Source organism: Trematomus bernacchii, unplaced genomic scaffold (genome assembly GCF_902827165.1).
Source record: "Trematomus bernacchii unplaced genomic scaffold, fTreBer1.1, whole genome shotgun sequence".
In the NCBI taxonomy this organism is placed as follows: Eukaryota; Metazoa; Chordata; class Actinopteri; order Perciformes; family Nototheniidae; genus Trematomus; species Trematomus bernacchii.
This window is the reverse complement of record NW_022987648.1, coordinates 15,917,815-15,942,809: the sequence shown is the minus strand read 5'-3', so window position 1 is coordinate 15,942,809 and position 24,995 is coordinate 15,917,815. Positions and strand designations below refer to the sequence as shown.

At 40.0% G+C, this 24,995-nt stretch overlaps 1 protein-coding gene across 1 annotated transcript in view; it reads right to left on the bottom strand.

Annotated features, from left to right (window-relative positions):
• The window catches only part of map2 (microtubule-associated protein 2), a 75,123-nt gene extending 53,323 nt beyond the window's left edge, over window positions 1–21,800 (bottom strand). The window contains exons 1-2 of the mRNA XM_034134231.1: window positions 21,760–21,800; window positions 4,189–4,241 (exon numbers count right to left, since the gene is read on the bottom strand). The gene's annotated coding sequence lies outside the window, so the exon portion shown is untranslated. The remainder of the gene's footprint in view (window positions 1–4,188; window positions 4,242–21,759) is intronic.
• Between the last annotated feature and the right edge of the window lie 3,195 nt (window positions 21,801–24,995).

The following is a 24,995-nucleotide window of genomic DNA, read 5'->3' as shown; positions in this document are numbered from 1 at the left end:
TGTTCACTTTGATGGGCTGTCTTCTGAGTGGTTGAACATTGCTAATGGTGTTCCTCAAGGTTCTGTTTTAGGTCCACTTTTATTCTCCATCTACATCAATAGTTTAGGTGAAAATGTGGATGAAGCTACTTTGCATTTTTATGCGGATGACACCGTGATGTACTGTGCAGGTCCCTCCATTAAGGAGGCGGTTGTTAAATTACAGGCTGTTTTTAACATTATTCAGACTCAGCTCTCTGAACTAAAGCTTCTTTTAAATGTTGAGAAAACCAAAGTAATGCTCTTTTCTAAAGCTAAAAAGACTCCAGAGACTGCTTTGGATATTGTGACTATGCAAGGACAAGTACTCCAAGTGGTTAGCTATTATAAATACCTTGGTATCTGGCTTGATGATTGTCTTACTTTTAAACTTCAGGTCACTAATCTGCTTAAAAAGCTGAGGGTTAGATTAGGTTTCTTTTTCAGAAACAAGTCCTGTTTCTCTTTTGAAGCCAGGAAAAGGCTAGTCACTGTGACCTTTTTACCTGTGCTAGACTATGGTGATTTGTTGTATATGAATGCACCTGCCCATTGCCTGGAAAGGTTAGATGCCGCCTATCACAGTGCTCTGAGATTTGTTACTAACTGTAAAGTACTTACTCATCACTGTACCCTGTATGCCAAGGCAGGTCTGCCTTCACTTACTGGTCGGAGGCTCAGTCATTGGTACATGTTCATCTACAAAGCCATGCTGGGTAAACTACCGACTTATATATGCTCTTTGATCTCACGGACAGTGGCAAGTAGCTATTGCCTGAGATCACAGGATGTGTTTTTATTACATGTGCCAAGTGCTAGGACTGTTTTAGGTGCTAAAGCTTTTATGTGCGCTGCTCCTCTGGCTTGGAACACCATGCAAAAAATATTGAAACTGAGCATTTTGATTCCCTTGCATCGTTTTAAAGCACGGCTGGATGAAATATTATTGGATACCTGTAAATGTAAATAGGTTGCTAATGTATACCCCTGTAATTATGTTGTGATGTCCTTTTGTTTTCTGTTTGTTTTTATATGTGTAACTAAATGTGCCGCAGGTCTCCCTTGTAAAAGAGATCGTTGATCTCAATGGGATTTTTTAACCTGGATAAATAAAGGAAAAAAAAAAAAAAAAAAAAAAAAAAATGCCACATTTCATCAGGTCATCAATAAGGGTGACACCAATCATCATCAGCTGATATTGATCCTAAATAGTTTATTTGGATGTCTCTTAAAAGCCCGATCAGATGATCTAAAGACGCATATGGAGTTACTGTAGATGAGAAGACTGAGTCCACTGGTAGCACGTCTGTCTGCTAAATATTAAACTGGAAGGCGTGGCTTTCAGTCTTTCTGAAAAGCTAAGCTAACTATCTAGTCGCTGTAGCTTCATATTTAAAAGACATACAGGAGAGATCTCTTCTAACTCTCAGCAAGGAAGTACATTAAGATAACATTAAAACGTAATAAGGAGACACTATTTCAATGTTATCTTAATCAAGTCTTGGGAGTCATGAATAGCATTCCAAGACCTTATGTCCGGCAAATGTGTGAATAACAATTCTCCACACGACTAAAACAGACAGGACATTGATTGGCGACCAGCAATTAAAACAAGACACAAACCGATGAAAAGGTTGCAAAGGAGAGGTGGTCAAGAAAGGAGAGAGAAGGAAAGAGGATGAAAGGCTAGTCCAAGGAGTGTGGGGGGTGGGGGGTTTGGGCCATTACATCACTGCTGCAGTGGCTGACAACATGAACATTACTAACTCTCTCGCTGTCTCTACAGTCTAAAGGTAATGCCATCCAACAGCTTACGTCTCACTTTCTTCTGCTTTGCTTTTGTGTATCAAAAATAAAATACATTTTAGCGTGAAATCTGAGTATGACCTCATACAGAAAAAAATGTAGGAATAGTATATTTTTCTGATAAGATGCTCCAACTCCACCTCCAAATGGAAGGCTCTATGAGATTTGAACATACGTTATTGTACATGATTTACGTTTATTACTGTAATTATTCAGAATTTCTTGATAGCATTTGAAACCCTCACACTGCTCACATTTCTAATGCAGTACTGTTGAATAAGCTAACACATCCTCTGATGTTTTCATTACTCAAGGAAAATACAATCATCAATAATAAATTGCACATTTAGGCTGTTATTTTGTATGTACACACATAGATTTTCTTCACTATACACCCCCCAAAACAAGATCACGGTTTCTAGTTTCAAGTTGCTGGGAACATTTGTATTTTCAGGTCATAAAGTAAATATAATTTGTTGAAGGCTAAAATGTAAACAAAGGGAAAAATACCCGGGTCAGGTTCTTTACTGGTTCAACCACCTCCATCACACATAAGGGCTTAGTAGGAGTAAGGAAAGGCTGAACAAACATGAGAAGGTCAAACTGATCTGACGGGAGATGCCACAGACATTATCCCTCATGAGGACAGCGAGGGGAAACAGACCGAGGAAGGCTAACATGTTATCACATCAGATGACTTATTCTGTTTGAATGTGCCCATTGTCATAAACGTATGAAGTGCACCCTGTTACTTCATGCTGAATGTTGCTGTGAATGTGTTTAAAATAAAAAGGGGAAAGAGCGGTGGGGGGTACAAATAAGCCCCAAGAAAGAGCGTAAATGTCCATTGTGTCCGAAACATAGAATTACCACAACCAAATCAGTCCCATGATGCATGTGGACACAAGAATACAAATTCCTACTGACTCGCATGGATAAAGACAAAAATATATGCATAATCAGCTATTTCCCAGTACGAAAAATGTAATATGCCTAATTTCTTATCATTAGGTCCTAAAGTGGTAAATTCCAAAAATATTGGAGTAGAGAATTATCTTCCTCGACATAGAGAACTGCTGTTCATGTGAAGGAGCCAAGATAGAGAGGTCGGTAGGTGGGGTTGAAGTTAATACTAGTGGGCATACAGATGCAGAACATTCAGGTCATTTTATACACAAGGCATTTTGCTTCATGTGCTACTGAGCAAATTTCCTAGAAATGATCAGAAAACCGCCTTCAACAATGTATTCTGTTCTCTTTATACATCTATGGGTACAAAGGAGCTGAATGATCAATATCTAATGTAGTTATGCATATTTGAGACATCAGTGTGAAAGACTGCCAGTGAATACTGTCACCTGTAGTCAGTTAGGACTATCTAAAAAGTCAATTCAATATGAGCAGTCTCATTGATGTACTGTCAGTGATGAGGAAGCTGCTTAGAGCAGGGATCCTCAACAGTTATGGCGCAAAGACTGAGTTCGTATTGACAATATTGTTGTGCAGCTGCCAATGCTTGTAGGTTGAGGTGCGTGGGGGACAATAATTGACATCAAATGTTATAAAACCATTGTAAGGACTGTTATCTTCCCTACCTCCTCCAAAGACACTCTTGAGCAATCAAGGTTGTTTTTGTTCTTTTTATTTTACCAAGTCTTAATGACCTATACAAACTAATCATCTACCCGTGGTCATTATTCCCTAACCAAGCCTGATTTTGCTCCTTTACACAAAGGGATCAAATGGCAAAACATCTGAAGCTATTTTGTACTTTCCCCTAATAATAATAATAATAATTTGTCACGTCTAATTAACAGAGAGGTGACCAGACATTGGACAAAGAGGATTCATCTACAGTGTCTCAAATAGTGAGGATATCGCGGCTTTCCACTCTGCCCCTGAACCATGTGAAAGTGAAAATGACTGTCTGGCAGTGTCTAGACATTCATGTCTCACACACACATGCACGCACAAACCCCCAATAAACCCTGCTGTTTCCACATAAATACACACACTTAACAAAAAAATGACTAAACCAATTTAAAATATAAATCCCCATACTCTGTGTCTTGAATGATTGATATTAACATACAAACAAACATATGGTTACACGCAAACACACATTAGTCAGGCTGACAAGGTGACAGGGAGAGATGGATAAGCAGGTGGGTCGAGCGAGTTACATCTGTTTCACTGTCCTTCAGTAAAATGACAAATGTATCGGTATGACAGCGGCACGGTGACGCAGCATCTTTGCAGCAGAACCCAAAGGCATATGCAGGAAAGAGAGGAGGGTGGGGGGGCGGAGGATGAGATGACAAAACAAAAGCGATAGGGGGCGGGGGGAGATATTGAGAGACTCACCTGGCTAGATGGGATGTTGTCAACGGCTCAGAAGAAAGGCTAACATCCGAGACCTGAAAGGGTGAGAGAGGACAAGCGGGAAGAACAGTAGTGAGGGGGGTGGAGAGAGAGAGAGGGAGAGAGATTAGATTTGGCTGGCAGGTGGCACCTTGGTTAACACACACACACACACACACACACACACACACACACACACACACACACACACACACACACACACACACACACACACACACACACACACACACACACACACCCACCCACACACAAACATGGTCTGTATATCTTTGAGACAGATGGAAAGGAAGGGGTGGAGGGCAAGGTGAGAGCAGCTGAGGAGGAAGAGTAGGTCTCAAAGCGGTTTCCAATCAGTAGCGGATCTAAAGGAAGGCCAGTGCTATCACACAGCTGGAAACCGCAGAGTCGGGAAACACACAGAGTAAGACATGAAGTGACAACAAGAAAGGAAGAGCTCACAGTGTGTGTGACGTGTGTGTGACGTGTGTGTGCGTGTGCGTGTGTGTGTGATGCCACATGTGCAGGGGTTCATTAGCACACTTCACAAGTCCATCAAAGGTTAAAAGAAAACATGAAGCTCTATTAACAGATACGAAAGAGCATACAAGCAGACACACACACTACTTGGCGTTAGTCCAAGAGCCACAGTGTGAACTGAAGGACAACGTGTGGACACTGTGTGCAACTATGGGGGTCTCAGTAAGAGGGCATTGACTTCATGTCAATGTGAATAGCACTCAACTAGTGATAGACTACATAAATGATCAATGTCAAAATACTAAGCAGCAAGACATTTCCATTACTTTGCTGTCCAAATTGATCATAGGAAAGGACAAAAATATGTTTTCTATTACTTAATCCTGATGGTTAGTGGTTACTGTAAGGTAGTCCCAGTGTAGGGAGAGTTAGATGTTAAAAGGGCACACACTTCCTTATTTTACGACCTTTTCATCATTATCTCATTAGATGATTACAATACACAGATATTTTCACATCTGGATTGAAGTAACCCAATATGTCGAACAACAGTTTTGTTAAAATTGTCATGTTGGCTCCTTCCCCCCTCAAGTTATTTTTAGTTGTGTGTATAAGCCTTTACACATCAGGGTATAGCAGGTGTAAAACAATGAAAGAAGACCACACTTCATTGTGAAGGACCAGCATCAACAGAAAGGTGACATGTTACTGTACAGTAGTGCAGTGGGAGGAATTAGCCATGGATACAAATATCAGTGATAATGTATGGTGTTGATAAAAAAAGATACAAAATAATCTATAGAAGCCTCCCTAGTTGAAAGTAGAATATTCAGCCTGAACTGCTGACTCAACTACAGCCAAGACAAGGTCCCTTCATAGTATCATTTATTAGTTGTGAACATCAAGGACACCCACCTCTAGAAAAACTTTATATTGAATGCTTGCAATCTCATTAATCAGATAGTAACACAAGGACCATGGACACAACAAACACACCAATAAAGCAGTGATTACACACAATGAGCTTGTCGATAATAGCATGGTACACAAACTCGTAAAGTAGCAACAAAGGTGTGTTTTCTTTCAATAAAATTGCTGATTTAACACATTGTTGCATTTGCCTCTTAAGATATTATATTACAAGTTGATCAACAAGATGCTTGTTTAAGCTTAACTTAAGTTGGTCCTAGGGAGTAACCCTAACTACTAGTTACTTAGCCTTGTAGCAATGGCCACTGCCTAACCAAAAAGGCCACAAGCATAAATACTCCACCCTCAAAAAACAAATGCATAGACAGACACACAAGCTGTCAATTTTCTTTCATGTCAATCAGACCACTTAAGACACAAGTGGTCACTACTGTGCTGTGATCATCCAGCCTCAAAGGAGTATCAAATACCCTGCAGTGTCCAACATGTATTTAAACTGCCTGGTTTCTCTTTTCACTGCTACCTGTAGCCGCGTACCCACACAAACACGCCTTCTTCTTTCTGTTTCTTTATTTATCAAAAAGCCATGTCAGTCTTAGCAAAACATGTTGTCTACTTTCCCATTTATGCTGAATCGTGTACCCCTAAAGGAAAGGTTAATAGGGTTAGATACAATGCCACATAAGGCCAGCAGGGGGAGCACTTGAGGTCTTAGGTATGCACATACAGTAAAGCATGAATTAACTCTAGCCATTACACTGCTGCTGTAAAGAGAACATTTGAAATATAAACATATCGTGTCTGTTGTAACATGCAGTGATATTTATTCACCTCAATTGTTGCCCAGTGTTTAAGATAAAGGCCATAGACTTGACTGTCTTTCTTCAAATATAATGAAACTAGATGGTCCTTTACTAGTAGTGCTCAAAGCACCAAAAAGTACTCATTGTCAGTGCTTGTTCCACAGCTTCATCACACTAACGCCACTCTGCATCTGATCAAAACAACGACAGCTTTTCAGGAACACAACAATTCCTAAGGCTTTGCACCATTATGGCACAGTGTCTGTCTAAATTCCCATCATCATTTAAAATGTCAACTCAATGTAATGTCTTGTTGTCGTAAGACCACACTATTCGTATAGCTACATAACGAACAACCTATATTGTTTGTGATACAGAACAAACATACATTCGGATAACAGAACACGTGTTTATGCCTACTTGGTTGCCCTTTGCAGTTCACTTCTGATCCATTAAACCTTACAAGTCACCTGACACCTCAGCGGGCTGCCTGGCTCAGCTTCCTGTCTGCCCTGCTGTTATAAACAAGAACTATTTTTTATCTGATTAAATGATTTTCGACAAAGGCGCTGGATTCCTCACATTACATAGAGCCTGATTAACCACTAAACCAATGTGATATTGGATCTGACAGATATTGCTTTATTGGTAATAACGTGTAATGAAAGCTCACAGGGTGCAAGATGTCTGAATATTAATTAATATTAAGTTCAATCGGTTAATTGTCTCGTCTATAAGAGTATGCAAAAGGACACCCACCCCCAAATGACAACATAAAACCATTTGCACAAATTGCTCCGTTATTTTGGATGACTGTCTTGTTGCCCCAACAGCTCAGCGGTGCTCTTTACTTGCCTGATTTGGACCGAAAACAACCAAAACAATGTATGAAAGGCTAATCCTTTTAGTATCCGGGCATTACTGAATTTAAGACTTATTTAAAATTAGAAGTTTGGTCTGAGGTGACCAAGCTTGGTTGTTGTGATGCGTTACCGAAACACAATTATCACATTAGCACTGGTATCAAACAATCTTAAATGATACAGTTGGGGATAGTTCAACTGTAATTGGAAAGAAAGAGGAAAACCTTTTTTATTTTTTAAGGAAGATGTAAAATGTCATATTTCTTTTAATCCAGCGAGTATCAGCTGAACCTTTCATGAAGTAAAAGGTAAGAGTCCGCCCCACTCATGACTTCAGACACACACAGACCAGTGCTGCACTAAGTGGGGATAACCAGGTGTCAGGACAAGCTCTACTGTTTGTCTTGTGTCCTACTTCTTTTCAATAAGTCCCCAAAGTGAACATTGTATAACTGAAATTGCAGCCATATTTATCCTTCTTCAACTGTACATCTGCCTCTGTTGTACAGTATGTGTGTTTACTGTATATGTCACTTATTGGGAACAGTGAGGCACAAGAAGCCAGATGGTTGGGTCCTCCAAGGCCTCTGTGGTCCGTTCTGAACCCACATCAGTCTCTATTCAGCTGGGGGGGGGGGTTGAGTGATGCTTCCCTGAACTGCTCAGCTGAAGCATAAACAACAAGATAATATGTGTATCCGTTTAAATTACATGCTGGTTAAATGAATGTTTAATTTTGCATTTTGATGTAATAACTTGAAAAATGAAGCTAAGTCTGGAACGATCAGGAGGGTTTATCTATGTTGCAATAGACAAGATGCAGTTTGAGTTATTGTGACATTAATTTGAACTGCAGGTGCAGGTTTCCATCCATCATTATCACACTGTTCAAAACCTTAAACATTCTACCTTGAATGGATATTTGTTTTTGTGTTTTAATTCAGGTGTTGTCTCATGTAAGGCAGTTTGATTGTTTATATGGGGGTTCTAAATAATAAAGATATCTGGGTCTGTATATCTGCCCTAGTTCAACATTCTGTCCTATATTCTTATATCATTAATTAACCCTTGAATCCAAGAACAAGAATTAATCCAGAGCAAAAGGCTTAAGAATGATGCAACGAATGGTGTAGGAAAAAAAGGAAAAAAAACATCTCACCATTCAAAAGGACACTTGTGTTAATAGTGAAACATTGTGTTTTATGAAACTCTTTTTCTCCAAATTATGGAAGCCTATTTTCTCTCCCTGTTCTATTCCTGTTTAATGCATTTCGTTTCTCTACTGTGTTTAAAAAAAGAGGGGCAAAAAAGTGAAAGTAATAACGAAGGCTTTACAGAGAATAAATGACCTACCTCGAATTCCGATTTTCTTTCTCTCTTCCTCCTCTATTTGCCTTTGTCACCGCTGTTATTATCTCACCCTCATATTGTCCCTCCCTCTGTCTCTGTCTTCCTGCCTTAGCAGCATTTCTCAACAGCCATGGTGAAAAAGAAGCCGCCATATGTATCATCACATGAGAAGCTCGCCCCGTCAGCGTCAGACGTTGTACAGCTTCAGATGGCGGTGCTCTTTACAACAGAGCAAGCGTTTTCACAGCTTCTTTATGAGTTAGCGTGGGCTGCAATATAAACAGCACCACTCAATTATACTACCAGCAGGAAAATCAACATTCGCCATTCTGTGATCTCGCACATACCAATAGTATAGTACAGTCCGTGCACACGCATATTCACAACGGCTCACTAGCAGACACATATGGACAGCTTGTGTTTGTGATCACTCGCTGTGTAGGTGGTTGCAGCTTTACTGCCATTGTTAAATCCGTGGCAAAAAACATATTTTATTACTGTTCACATTACACTTCTTTATTTTTTTTTGATAAATGCTTACGATAACAAAAACATGTTGTCACCTATGTACAGCCTTAATATAATGTGTCCTCTGACCTACATATAGTACAGTCGAGATATTATTAGCACTAAAACCTAATTGAGAAAACTGTGCTGCTGACACACTTGAATGTAGTCCAATATTGTGTTTAGGGATCCTACGTTAAATACCATATGGGACTGAGTGCAAACCGGTGTTATGGACCTCTAGAGTAGTGTTTGTATGCGTCTTTGTCATTACCATCAGTGGTGAAACTCAAACAGAAAGCAACACAACCACTGCTGAATTAACAACAGCAGGCAGGTCTTTTGGCAACACCTCAATGTAAACCTTGGGATGAGAACACACATTTTCTGGTCACTATTTTGTATTTTATATTGTTTTAAAATACCCATTAATATAAGAATATAGTCATTTATATTAAGTGTATCTCATTATTCACAATATTGAAGAGTGTAGAGTATTACATTAGGATAAACTAAACGTAATTTCAATTGAAACTGGGAGCTAGCATGGCTAGCAGAATATCTGTTCTTGTATACAACATGTTGTCTTTAACCCCCATCATTGGCCATGCACTTACTTTAGCACGGCACAGTCCTTACAGTATATTCGGCATTAGTTCGCCATGCTGTTGTATAATTCAGGATATCCTGCTTTATATTGTGTCTAAAGCCCTCAAATAGTGTTTTATTGTCAGAGTTTATAGATTTTATATATTCACGTTCCACTAATTTTCTTTTTAAATTCTATTTTGAGATGTTAAAATTCTAGTATTGTTTATTTCTACTAATTTGCAACTTTACTCTATGTGCAATGCCTTGTTTTGTTGTTTTGTATGCTGCTGCAATGCAAAAAAATCAAACTAACATGTCTTCGTGAATATGAAATCAATCCTATTAACTCTCACATTTTCTAAACATTTTGTCATTTGACAAAATTAAAAGCATTAGTGTAAATAATAAAATGAAGGTGACTGGATTCTGTTTAGCTGCTTTGGCTACAGAGTCGTGGCATTCAACCTGCTCCACCACTCTCCCATGATTGTCTATCATCCGAAACACTCTAAATTTGACAGAATTATCACAAAATACACAACTTCCATGCTGCTCCTAGTGCGTCTTTTGACACTAGGGTTGAAAGGAACCATACATCATGTAATGTTGAGCAATGAATAATCCTATCCGTCTCAATCTAAAGTTTCTGATGCATGAACAATGCTGGCAAAGCATTCAGTGTCTCTGTCTGTCTGTAGAGGGTGTGTATGTTAAAGGAAAAGATACACTATCGATTGTATTCATAGCCGAGCTGATGCATCAAACAGAAACATTAACTGGAGTCTAATGTGCGTCTGTGTTCTTGAGTATGTGCGTGAAAATAATTGTGTGTTTGTAAGGAGCTGGCGGCTCGAGGGAGTGGGGATGGTTGCTGTGGGCGGTGATGAGTAGCCGCTCAGTTTCCACAGCAACACCCGAACTCAGTCAGTCTCCATGGCAACTGATAACAGCATTAGCTGATTCAGCCTTAGTGAAGGTTCATACCACAGGGAAGAAAATGGATTTTTTAACAGAAATGGCTCGTTGGTGGAGATGGGGAGTGGGGACTCCTGGGAGACATTAGTAAACAATCCAGGTCCTAAAGGCATGGACCAAATGTGTTGCGATAAAATGAAACACGACCCACGACTGAAAATATTTTTGACCAAACATAAATTAGCAATATGTAATTTAAGAGCCCATTGTCAGTGTATCTGCGGAAAATGAACGAAGGTTTGGACCAAAATCTACAAACTATACAGAGTAATGTTAACCTTATTATGAGTGAACATATCTTTAGAAGGGACACTGGTGAAGACAATCGGGTGAAATAACAAGCATTTGGGTCCAAGCACAGCCTTCATCCAACACGTTCTGCTTTAAAAAAAGAATTCAATAAGCAGTGATCAAAGACACTGAGCGTTAAATACATGGTGCAGCACCTTTACCCCTGCACTTTGAAATATCACCCAATTAGCCCAAACACAAAGATCATCAAGTAAATACAATAACTTGACCTTGGTTTTAATTCTCCCTCACTGTCACCATAGGTATCATCGGATAGAAAACAAGAAGCTGGAACTGGGCGGTATGGAAATAGGATTAAATTAGGCAAATGAGGGAAAAGCAGGAATGGTGGCACAGCAAAAGAGGACATTAGTGACAATCATCTAATTAAATGTTTAATTCATTACTGCGAGTACTTTGAATTACAGTAAAAGCTTAGCTAATGTTTACCTCCTTTTCATGTCCAAAAGCAAAAAACTGTATTAGAGTCAAAATATAAATTCCTTACATAGCGCACAGTTCAATACGTTGTGTTCTAACACACGTTTCATGTTTTGCTCTAAATGACATGGACAAGGTTTTCAGAAAACAATGGATGTTGATGACTCAGCTGAGGAACCCCCCCCCCCCCCCGCCTCTTCCCCTTAATGAGCCAGAGTGGGAATGCCTTGCAGAGCTCATATAATTACTGTTGTTTAATCATTTGGCATCATGTATCAGTCTTGGTTTTCCAGTAGGGGAAACAACTCAACTTTGTCTCCACTGCTAATAAAAATGACTTTGTCAGCTGGTCAGTCATCTTGAGTTGTTGCTTTCCTTCTCTCTTTGTACATGTAAAACAAATGCAAACCATCCAATAGTGAGCAATAATTATTGTCGTTATCTCCACATCACAGTTGAATTACTAGGGGCCAGGTTGCCATGGAAGCAAAAGGGACGGCTGAGCAAACACACAGTTGGTGGTACTGTATATATGAATATACACAGAGCGGAAAACAATGAGAGGGAGAATGATCATGCTGATCTATCCTTGCATTTTTCAGGCAATACCCTGCAACAAATAACTACATATACAGGAAAAGGAAAGAGCAGACAGGTTGTAAACACTTCCTTCTCCAGGGTTCCTTTATCCCTCCCATCATCCATCCAGCCCCTGCTGATGAAAACAAGAGATAGGAATGTAAACCCATGTGACGCAACACAGCAGAACACCGCAATGAGCAAATCAAAGAGAAGGCGTGCCTGCTGACAGGAGAGGGGGCACATGGTATGGACACTACAAAAGAACAGCAAGCGTTACTGTGCGGGTGTACAATAGGTGTGGTTTGACTTAACGGCTTCTACTGGGGAAAGCTACAAGTCGTGATAATAAATTATTTCAGCAGCTGTTGTACAGTAAGCCTTTGTTGTTGGTCAGACCACTAGGATCAAAATGGACCATGCGTCAGGATGGATATTAACTTCTTCCAGTTGAGCCCACATCATTAATTAGAACGGCTTTCTTATTTTCTTTGCGATTAAACATGGTGACAAAACAAAGGATTTTGCAGATTTAATTTTAACATCTCGCGTAACTCTACTTATTTTCTTACATTTACCGAATGTAATCCTTTTCCAAATCTTTAAATTCCCTCCAAGATATACCCTACCTTCAAAAGGCAATTGTGAGTGCGAGGGTGTGTGTGTGTGTGTGATCTGCTTGTACATTAATCCTGTTCCCCTGGTGTAATCCTGTAATTTCCCACTTACACTTAATCATATATAAACTAGCTCTAAATACTTGTAATCTAATTACCATTGTATTGCCAGCACTGGTCTGTGTGCAGGTTCTTTTGTATCCCCTTTCACATTGTGTTAAGACAGGTGAAAGTCACTAGAGGCAAATGGATGACTGGGTTATACTGTTTGTATATGACCAAGCCCTTCTACCATTTGTTGTGCAGCTCTACTTACACAGTATTTTTTATTGTTATGCCGCATAATGAGGTGACCCGAGTTTTGTGTTTCATTATTAAAATAACAACAAATAAACATTTTTTTATATTACCATATTTTATTCAATATGCTCCTTAGATATATTTTTATTTTATTTGTTTTATTATGTTCTCCTTATAGTTTTGTGAAGCACCTTGAGATGACGTTGTTTTTAAAGTGTGCTATATAAATCAAATGTATTATTATTATTATTATTAGAGACAGTAACATGATGTAAGGGATCATGTCCAGCTACCTTTAATTTGATCTATTTCATTATGTAGGATGGTGGATATAACAATGAGCATGATGCCAGCACCACTTTTGCACAAATCACTTTTTTGGGAACACACACCACTGACTTAATCTCATGGCATTCTACTTTCTTTGGTTGGCTGGAGTGCACTTCAGAAGGTGATGTACTAAGCACAGTGTCTCCATGATCTCCTTTCAGGGTCATAATCTTAGGATGAAGAGATGTTGCTGTTGCTTATTACTATATATTTATTTTTAAATAAGCTTTGTTTACAGCGGCAACTCCATTTGTATTTAAGCATACTGTAAGTACAGTGAGGTGATTATTTTGTGTGAGGTAGGGCATGATTACAATAGGGTTAGGGAAGAGCAGATGGTCAAAGATTAAAGTCTAAAAGAAAGAGCTGCTTTCCCTCCCCCTAAAGAGTCAACCAACAGGTCATCTTAGAAAGTGCCACTGACAGTGTGGATTAGAGCAACAAATGTTTTCAGCCTCTGAATTATAGAGATTGCCTGTTTTTTCTCAGTTTTATAGCAGAGTAAAGGTATCATTTTTGGACTGACAAAACAAGACATTTAAAGAATATTCGACTTTAAAGAAGGACTGGGCGCTTTTTCAATAAATCTGAAAAATAAACGGCAGATACATTTCAAATGAAATAATTTGGTTGCAGCTGTAGTGTGGATTCTGCTCTAAGCAGGAATTAGCGTCAGTCATACTGAATTTTCCTGATAGGATTGGTCTGTCAGGAAAAGGAAGTCTAGTGTAACACATGCGATGACACTCAGCATTCAAAAGGGTTCAGCATCTATCCGATTGTTACATCATCTAGTCATCTATTCTAATGCCAAGGGATGTCTGTGTATTTGTGCATACAGTATGCAAGTATGAATGTGTGTGGGTCTGCTTGAGTGTAGGCATGAGTGTTTATGACATAACTATAAGACAGGCGACATGCCTCCCCAAAGACGACTGCTGAAAAGATGAAACGCTACACTTGAAAACATCGATGGAATAATTCATGTTCCTTTCTTGTGTTAAACTTGTAAGCTGTACGCACTGAATTTCCACAGAGCTCACAACAAGTTCAGAACTGGAGATCACACACTCTACAAAGCGTCTGGTGACACTTCCATGTGGTGGGAAACTGGGGAAGCCAGCAAGGCAGGCAATGAAAATCTGAATGTAGATATCGGCTAGGGACAATGACGCAGCATTTTGTTAATTCATTTATTTTGTAGCTTTTGATTTAAATCATATCTCTAGTATAAAAAACATGTTTGATTTATTATCTTCTTCAAAACGTAGACTACGAGTACCCTCACTTTTTCAGGTGACATTGACCCTAGAATCGAGACTATACATAATCTTCATCCCACTTGTTTTACAGCTACACAGAGCCTGACATTTCTCATAATCTAGAGCATAGTGACATTTCATTTACCCCCCGTTGTTTTTAATGTGACTAAATGCCTCTGTCTAACTCTGGAGTGAATAAATTGACTTTTAAAATACCAAAGGTGCATCTTGGGCTTAGAATTGTCTCTTGAATATCATTTTTTAAGTAGACCTACTGTATCTAAATGCAGGTGTGAAAAGCTGTCATTCAGCATCTCCTGCCTGGTGTGTGTTGCAGACCTTGGAGGGTGTTACCGTCAACCTCCGTGCTCCATGAAGACAAGCCATTAAGAGGAGTAGGATGGAAGGATGAGGCGTGATATTAAAGCATTTCAATAAAGTGATGCAAAAGCAATTATCCAGCCAGGGGCTGTAAAACAAAGAGATTTAAGTAACCCAATGTTTCTTCAGATCAAAACTGTAAAGATGTAATATAAAACACCACACTACATGTAAATGAAATACCAGACAAGAAGTGCAGCCCACAACAGTACATCTGAGAGGCCTAATACAGTTCCAGTTAATTCTGCTGAGTCCTGCCTGAAAGCCGATCAGGGACCTCTGGGAAACTCTTTTCCATTTAGCTCTATCATAGATTATTACACTTTGATTGACAAGATCTCTCGGACGGCAGCTGTACTGTGCTATCAGATTGTGAGGCCTGTCATCAGTGCATAATGAATTCCTGATGGAGAGCGAAATGCAGAAAAGGCTTGGGGAAATGTGTGATAAGCCACGGATATTTATTTCATTTTTAAAACTGAACTGGTGGGTGGTTGGAATCTGATGGGCACTGGGTGGGAAGATGGCTGTCTTTGGATCATCTCACAGGGTTTGGGTTACCTGATAATGAGCCTGGTGAGTCCTATATTTTGCACTGCTCACTCACTTAAGAATACCATGGAGGATTGGTTTAATACCGTTTATCGTTGGCATATAAAAGTTAACGATAAGAGTTGTTCAGTTGTCCAGAAGAGGCCCTTAATCTTAGTTGTTTCTAACATTTTGAACCTCCTCCCATATGTGGTGTGGTGTGTGAGGCTAATATAGATTGTTTTCTGGCTGACATTGGTCTTTTTAATGAAACTAAAAAAATGGTTTGTCTCTGAAGAATGTGAGCCACACAAATTATTTCCTAAATGGGCAGATAGAGACAGAAAGCCAGGTTAAGCGAAGTAAAGCAGACTTTTTCTCAAGTGAGTTGGTGAACAGTGGAAATACCTAACCAAATTGGCTGAGTTTTAATGCAGTTTGTTTCATGGATGTATTTTCCATTTGATATTTAAAAGATGCAAGTTAGTCCCGTTCCTGAGATTTGGTTCCCAGTACTGCATTTCTCCAACTAACAGGCCAATTAACTGCATTTCTATGTACAGACTCTCTTCATGGAGCTTGTAAAAAGGCATTCGGCAAAATTGAGGAACATACTTGTTCAACAGAACCGGTTGAAGCAGGCTCAAAAAAACTAAATGAAAGCACAATGTCATGAAATATATCCGGAGATTGATTAAACATCACACATAAAATCTCTAGAAGAATGACAGATGTTTTCCTATTTTCTGTTAACAGTCTTATATGTAACAGAATCATACAAAACTGTAAATGATACCCACACAAAAGAATACTCTCCCACACACAGACTCAGTGGTATTGCACAGTAACACTGAACACGTACACACAGAACAACCACCTCGATGCAAGACACATGCATACTTTCCTAGAGAAGAGGTGAGGAGAGGAGAAGCAACATTATAGATCGGTGAGCTGTGACTCACCCTTGTGTTTTTCTTGGTTCAGCCCACACATGTTTTTCTATGAGCTTTATCGGTGTGCTGTTGGGAGCAGAGATTGTGGCTCTAATGTAATAATTGCATCCTATAAACCTCTGAATTGTGATGGCACTGCAAAAAGGTCACACACCCAAGTATAAACAAGTAAACAAGAAGGTGTCTGTGTCAAGGTGGGTTGCGTATATCGCCACAGACCCTTAAAAACACCTAGTAGTAATCCTGATTAACATTTGTTCCGGGAACAGGGATGCTGAGCCTCAACCGCAGGGAAAGAGAGTGTGGCGACAGTGCAGGGAGGTAGGGTGCAGTTCATCTTATGACCAGAGATGCGAGTCAGCTTCACCCATGGACTTTCCAAGCTAACTAGAACTAATAGCCCCAAACAGCAGCATTTAAGTTTTAAAAAAATACGATTTAGGTACATCCTGTACCCTCCATGTGAGGTCGGCCCAGACCCTAGGGGTTTTCCAATCCTCACTGAAGACTCACTTCTTCTCTCAGGCCTTCTAGTCAGAGCTGACTACGACTCCTGACATTTCCCTGTGTTTTGTTTTTACATTTGCTGTTGTAAATTATTATCTTTTGTTGTTATTGTAGTAGTAAGCGTTTGTATTACATGTACAACACTTTGTACAAAAATCGTTTTTAAACAACTTCCTTTTAACCCACATCAATGAAGAGGTTCACTCATGGAGGTTCAGCAGTACTTCAAATAGAAGTGGTCTCTCCTGAACGGTCAGCTGTCAGGAAGATGGATAGGGTCTGTGTATTTGGACGACTGTGGGTTTGATGTCGGTTGATCTTAACCTCCCACAAACTAAAAGTCAATAAGCTGGAGCCCAACTATCCCTCAGGGGAAATAAAAATCAAAGTTAAAGAACAGAAGCCAAACAAGTCACTTAAAAACTGTTCATATCACTGTGCTGTGCAGCAGGTAGAAACCTGTCAGTGGACAAAGTCGATATCCATCAGCTGGAGGTCAGGAGAGGTCAGCCATACCAGATAGAAAGGCTGTTGTGAATACTTCAAAGCTTCTCTCTAAAAGTTGCCATTCAAGCTATAACCTAATGGTCAATAATGTCAAATGAGTGTGCTTGAATCCAACATTTATGAACAAATGAAGATAAATATAAGGCTAAACTAATACAATTAATTTAGTATTTAACTATGTATAGAATAGTACAGTGGTAGGATGTAAAGGAATGTATGATCCCAACATTTCCAATAACTCAAGAAGATTTTAAGGCCATGAAGTAAAACTGTATCTAAAAATGTATATGTTGTTATTTATACATTTGTCAACACAATTTATTTAACAAAATATCATACTTCATACTTGAATAGCGTTTCGAAAAGTTTAGAGAATACTTTACCCTGTTTCCTGCTCAATGCACATTAAGGGATGCAAACATTTCTAGGCTATAAACAAAGCGATCAAGCATGAATGAACAAAACTTACAAAGATATATTCATTAAAGAATTTTGAATGAAAAAATAACTAGTACTCATCACAATTTGATGAATCACTTTGTTCAAGGATTTATTTTGTGTGTGATGTTGAAAAACATTCAAACTTAATTCAAAAATCTCAATGAATGACATTCAGTGAAGCCCTAATAGATTGGGGAAACAGTTTAGTGCATTCTTTCAAAAGAGCGAGCCGGGCATCACCATTTTCTTATCTTGAACCCATCAAATTTGAATTTCATTTTCAACCCTGAGTAACACCGAACCCATGAATATGTAATGTTAAATCCTTTATGACAATTAGTCTTTAACAACACTAAGTTTGCTAACAGCTGTGAGCTGGCGTGCCCTGGAGCGAATAACTGAATCTACCAGCTAATGTTTACTCTTCTGTAACTGTCCCTAATCTAACAAAGTACAATAACTGTCTCAATACCTGTTTATTATGAATCAACATTTTAGACACAATGTTAAGAACACACTCGAAAAAATCTATTACTGTTTACTGTACTGCATACTGGCCATTGAGCCTGACCTTACTGTATCTTTGTTGGAGGCATTAAACTGTAACCATGTAGGTATCCTTGGCCCTCTGCCCTCCACCATAAAACTGAATACAAGCAGCCAGCTAATGTAAAATGCCAAGCACTTTCAACAACATGCTAGTTGTTATGGCCCCTGTACAGTCTTTATTATTAGCGTTCCATTGCCTTGGAAAGAGAGGTCACCACCAAGTGCTACGACAAGGGAGTTAATTGTTTACAGTAACTAGATGACTATTTGGATCAACATTTTTAATAAGCCATTTGTGAAGTAAAAATATTAAACAAGCCATAGTTCCAGATGGTCTGATGATGATTTGCTGGGTTTTCAATTATTTTTAGACATTGGAGACCAAACAGTAACATGTCATTCAGTAGATCAATACAATTATTGTTTGTTGCAGAACTAGTCGACACGTAAATGTTAGAATAAAGCATAGGCGCTTATTTTCACTACTTCATAAGCAGGTTGACCAATGGGCTAATATCCCCAAAACCTGGAATACTGCACTTAGAAAGAGAGAGAGGGAGAGATTGGCAGCTAGTTGGCAGACATGCCAGGTTGAGTATGTGTTGAAGCTGCAGCCAAGGCTCCCACCAAGTGTCTCTTCTCTCAAACAAAGAGCTTTTCTCACATCCTCGGTCTCTCTCTCACACAAACACACACAGAGTATTACCTCAATCATTGAATGTGACAAGCTGGGACTGTGTGTGTGTGTGTGTGTGTGTGTGTGTGTGTGTGTGTGTGTGTGTGTGTGTGTGTGTGTGTGTGTGTGTGTGTGTGTGTGTGTGTGTGTGTGTGTGTGTGTGTGTGTGTGTGTGTGTGTGTGTGGGCTCACTCAGGCTGACTAAGTATCTTTGTAGGAATCAGGATTAGGTTGTTCACCGACACAAGGCTTATGTAAAGCTGACCTACAGTATGTGGCACCGCACAGTGTACTGGCCTGCTGCAGTGCTACCTGTTCACTCTGACAGCACACTGTAATCAACATAATGTATAATAACTTGATAAATGTTTCCCTGACACAATGATCCAAGGTATGATGTAGTAGTCATATTTTACATGATTTCTTTGTAACCCTGGAGCCAACCAGTATTCCCTGCAGAAGGTCTTAAACCCTGCCACAAGGCTCCTAACTAGCACCAATAAAATAGTCTATTAATTCCTCAGTACTAGCCTCCCTTTCACTAATTACTACCATCTCTTTTTTTCAAAGCTCTGATTTAGAATCAATAAATGTCTCTTCCCAATTTCTTTTGCTAATTTAGTCCATCTGACCCTATTCCACTTTAGTTTACTTTACTCTTGGCAGTTACATTTTGAGTACTGAGACTACAAAATAGTTCCTTTGGAATTGATAAAAAACAGTAGGAGAAAAGGAAGGCACTGAAAAAGACAGCACCTCACCACACAGCGCTCTGGAAAATCTTCTGATTCCTCTCCCTGATATTTGACTGAGCCTTTCAATTTAACCTCTTAATGTCGACACAAACCAGAGGCAGTGATTTGTCAGCTAAAGTATACACCACCACCCATGCATCACCTTGACATCTGCCCTTTCAGCAGATGACTCTGCATCTGATTAATATTTAGTTTTAATCAAATACAAATGTGAAAATCAACTATTCTATATTCTATGTGCTTTCAAAGGGATTTTTAGGATGATATATCTAAAAATCCCTTTGAAAGAGAATAGGAACGTTGATAAAAAGAGCAGTAAATTCCTTTTTTATCTTTAAACTCTTTCTTATACACAATCTGTAAACTCAAAATCCAGATAGAAATAAGAAATAACCCTTATAGGAGTGATTTTGGCCTACATACACACGCCAAGTCATAGAGTTGCAAGAGGCCACTGTTAATGCACATTAGAGGTTGAACTTAATGCTATGGATGGTGAGAAACATATACAGAATGCTATGTTCAGCATGTAGATCACAGACAAATCACGTCAAGACAAAGCAGAAGATATTTTTCGATCTATAGTGATGAATCTCGGTTGTTTGCTGCTAGTCTCTACTTTGTCCTTCCATAAAATCGAGATACTGTAGATGCATACATTAGACCAATAATCATGTCATAGCTGAATCTGCGCCTGTGGCTAACACTTACAGCAGGCCAAACGCAGACCTTGGTGGAATGATAGATGCCGATAGACGACCAGCCAGGAATATGAGCCCACTCCCTCGGTGAGGAGGGGCTTCAAGCTGCTTGCCTGACCATTCATGACTCAATGCACTTCAGCCTCATCCTGAATGCATAAGGTGTTTAAATGTATCTGAACACACTGTAGGCAAGTGGACATGACAGAGTGAAATCAATAGCCAGCCCCTTTATGTAAATGTATGAATCGAAGCCTACATGCACTGAAGATGACATCTATCATGTTTAAACTCACTAATATATAACCATTCAGTATGAGGTAAAAGAGCTCTGAGGTGTAACAGCCCAGACGACTTTAGCTGCATTTGCATGGCTTTATGATGAAGCAGAGGTCCAATGAAGAAATCACATCTTTACGTAACCAGCAATCACTTGATTTCAAATGGAATCAAATAGACCTCATCAATTGCAACAGAAAATGTGATTTCCTTACATAAAAGAAAGGTTATGATGACAACATGCACATATTGGGTTTTAAATTGTGTAATCAGTCAGAGCAGCCAATATGACTCAGCACCTGTATTTGCCACCCTCTCTCTTTCTCTCTCATTAAGCAGACTTGATCAGATTTGAAATCACCATTATATTTATAAATGTGCATATTCTCAATATCTTTTTCAGAATCACATCATGTAATATATTTCCATCGGGTTCTATAGGCGTAGTATAGCTTGGAAGTCGTGCACTGCCACCGCAGCAAGGCAAGTTCCCGCAGTGACCGCAATAGGTAAATCCTTTATGTGGCACAATGCAGATTGTATCCTTTCAACCACTCATTTTAACATTTAATTGCGTAATAAACCGATAACATCTAAAGAAATCAATTACCCATATGTGCTTCTTAGATCTGTTGCTCAGCTGTGATTTCATATCAGACCAAATTCCGGAGCACTGCTTATCTAAACATGGCTTTAAACGCAAAAATTACACAGAAGAGACTCATAAAAACCCAGATCCAGTTCTCCTGTAGACAAACAATGCGTCCTTTCTCCATCCACACAGAGAGGGGCACCCCATCATTTCAGCTTGAATGCTTTCAAGGATTAAAATGGTCACAGTCGGGTGAAAATGCTCCCTCTGACCGACATCACAATCGTTTGTTGATGCATTGCCATTCGTCCTCATACTATTGTTTTACCAAGCTGTTAGGAAAATAAAGAAGTGTAATTTCTTACCTGTTAGGCGCAGTGTCTTTCAGTGCAACTCCGGGTCTGTCGGACACAGGGGCTCCGCAGCCTGCATTTACCGTAATGGAGGTAGTAGTCACGCCGTTACATTATTACTTTGCGCTTGTAATTACGGTGTTGTGCTTCACCCGTTTTCTTGAAATAGTAGAAAGATACACAAACATTCTGTAAATAAATCTCAACTCGAAGAGAATGAAATGCAATTGTAATAATGTTAATGTAACTCAAAAGGCAATTGTAAAGTTAATGGCTTAACTTTGCTTTGCTTTGCTCGCGTTGCTCGCTTCAAAAGTTGAGCAATGTTCAACTTTTGAAGCTTCGACGGAAGCGTCAGCCAATCAAATCATATGCCAGTACAAGCTCTAGCCAATCAAACCGCGTGCTTGTGTGTCCGGGGCGGGAGATTCATGTGATTGGTTGTTGGTCGAGTTTCAGACACGCCCACCGGCAAGCTTCAACGCACGCCACCGTGTGGACGCTTTAGCCCTTGCCACACGAGGACGAAAACGGTCGTATCTGCTACAGTTCTCTATCAGATAGACGGTTCGGCCACACGGAAAACGCAGAAAACGAGAACGATAACGATAACGGGTCCCTAGGTGGGTAGATCTGCAAACGAAACGCTCTGGGGGGGCAAACGGCTCTGTGTTTACGCCTATACGATCATGTCCTGATTAGGGGTTTCACAACTACCAACTACTACTAGTCGACACATTTTTCAAAATAGTAGTTGACTAGTCGACTAGTTGTTATGTCATAATAAAGACACACAAAGAGAGGAGTAAAACTGTATTTTGTATTGCAATGCATACAGTTACGTTAAATACTGTAACAAAGCAGCATTTTAATTTGGGTTATATGGCTGATTAAATAAAAAACAGTAACTGGACTCAAATCTACAGCAAAAACTCTGTTGAGAACATAAATGCAACATAAATCCAGTGTGCATTGCGCAACACTTTACTCGCTGTCACTGTTCTCCTCGATAACGATGTCCACCCTTCCAGGTTTTTTGGTTTGCGTTAAGGAAGACCAAAGCATCAACATGTGAGGGAAGGAGGCTTGACCGCTGTCGGGTGACAGTGTTGCCTGCCAGGGAAAACATCCGTTCACTTGGGGTGCTGGTGTAGCCAGGTAGCTCCTGGAAAGCTTGGCTAAACGGGGGAAGCGGTTCGCGTTTTGTGCCCACCACTTCAGAGGGTTATCCATTGTGGGGATATGGGGTGTCTGCTGGCAGTAATCGGCAAAAACCACTGTTGACCCGTGTTTTCTTGTTGCTCTCGAAATGAGGTCGAAACAGCTGTTCAAAGAGGGGGTGCTAGTGGAGCACGCTCGTGAACTCTTAGCGCCGGAGTTAAAACTGAAACTGTAGAGTGCATAGGTGCGGCACATTTGCGCATAAGATGAGGACCCCTGAATGTCGGACGTGTTTTACTGGAGCATTTTGCCTCAGCGCCAATGTCGGCATCCTCATCTCCCACTTTTGCCTCCATTTTGTTCACGACTAGATGACTAGGGCCTACAGCGCCGACTAGTGGTAGAGGTAGTCGACTAGTCGATTAGTTGGTGAAACCCCTAGTCCTGATAACGATGACGCAATAGCCCCGCCTCTCCCCACCTCTCCTGCTCAGAGATCAGCTGCTGGGCTCTCAGGTGCTTGACACATGAGGACGATGACGGTCGTATCTGCTACAGTTCTCTATCAGATAGACGGTTCGGCCACACGAGGCCGACACGGAAACGCAGAAAACGATAACGATAACGGGTCCCTAGGTGGGTAGATCTGCAAACGAAACGCTCTGGGGGGGCAAACGGCTCCGTGTTTACGATCATGTCCTGATAACGATGACGCAATAGCCCCGCCTCTCCCCACCTCTCCTGCTCAGAGATCAGCAGCTGGGCTCTCAGAAGAGGGGGAGGAAAAGAGAGGCTCCGTGTTTTATTCTTATATTATTATATAGACTAGTATTCATTTGTTTTAAAGCTCAATAAATAACAAAGAAGACCTTTGACCGGCACTTTTCAAATTTTGTCCGGAAGATTTCAACTTTAACGGACATGTTGACCCGCGAAAACAAATCTAACTGAAACTCTGTTGCACGGTCCCCTCGTCCCTTGGAAGAGGCGGAGAGGTGGGTGTTTTTCATCTGCTGGTGGACTACCGGAGAGAATTACAGCAGCAGGAGCACACGCTTGCCTCGGGGAGGGAGAAAAAGAGCCAGAGCGTCCACAGCGGAGAATAAACAGAAGGGCAACCATGGCAACCATGCGCGGGAAGTCTTCTTCACTGCTTTTGTGGTAGGAGTACAGCGCCACTTACAGGCCTGGCATATGTACTACAGCGTCTCCAGCGCATTCGAGCGGTCTCGTGTGAACGGACACGTTTTTGGTGCCTGTTGCATGTGGACGGAAGACTTTTTGATAACGATTGCGGTCCGTTATCTCTTTCGTCCTCGTGTGGCAAGGGCTTAAAGTAACGTGTACGTTACAAATAGTAATTAGCGTTTTAACCCATTGAATTTGTTTTTGAGGTAGTTTGTCCGACATTTAAACTAATAAGTTAATAGGGGAGAAGGGGGTAAATTCAGCCAGTGGGTCAATTGAACCACCCCCTGTAACCAGGCAACGCTTTATAGTTGTAATCACGTGACCAGAAATTATGCAAGCTCCTCCCATTTCTCTTTGGCTGTGACCAGCGCCGTATAGATAGATTTCTATTATAGGGCTCTGGCTGTGACATAGAGATGCTCATTGTGGTCTGGTAAGTAAACATTTTTAGCTTGTCAAAGTACATTTTCTAGAGGTCAGCTATATCGGCTGTCATGTCAAACTAAATGTTTCCAGGTTTAAAAACATATATTGTATATGTTGATGTGTTGGCAGCGTATTAAACCATGTGAATCATTAAGCTAAAGATGACTCTGAATTTTTAAGCTAGGCAATTCTTTCTAAAATGGTGGCTATGGGGTAAAGTGAACCATGGGCCTTGGGGTAAGTTGAGACAGTGGTTCAATCGAGTAGCAGAATGAAAGTATAGGCCCAGTTGATAATAAGAGCTCATTATAGGCTACATTTCAAGTTGAATTTACCCTGTGTTTGATTGGTAAGATGTATGAAATTGTATCACCATTTGTATGATTACTTTTCCTTTTAACATGTTAAAAAAAAAATCAATCAATTCAATCGAAATTGATATTAAAATATTTGAAAAACTAAACTTGTAT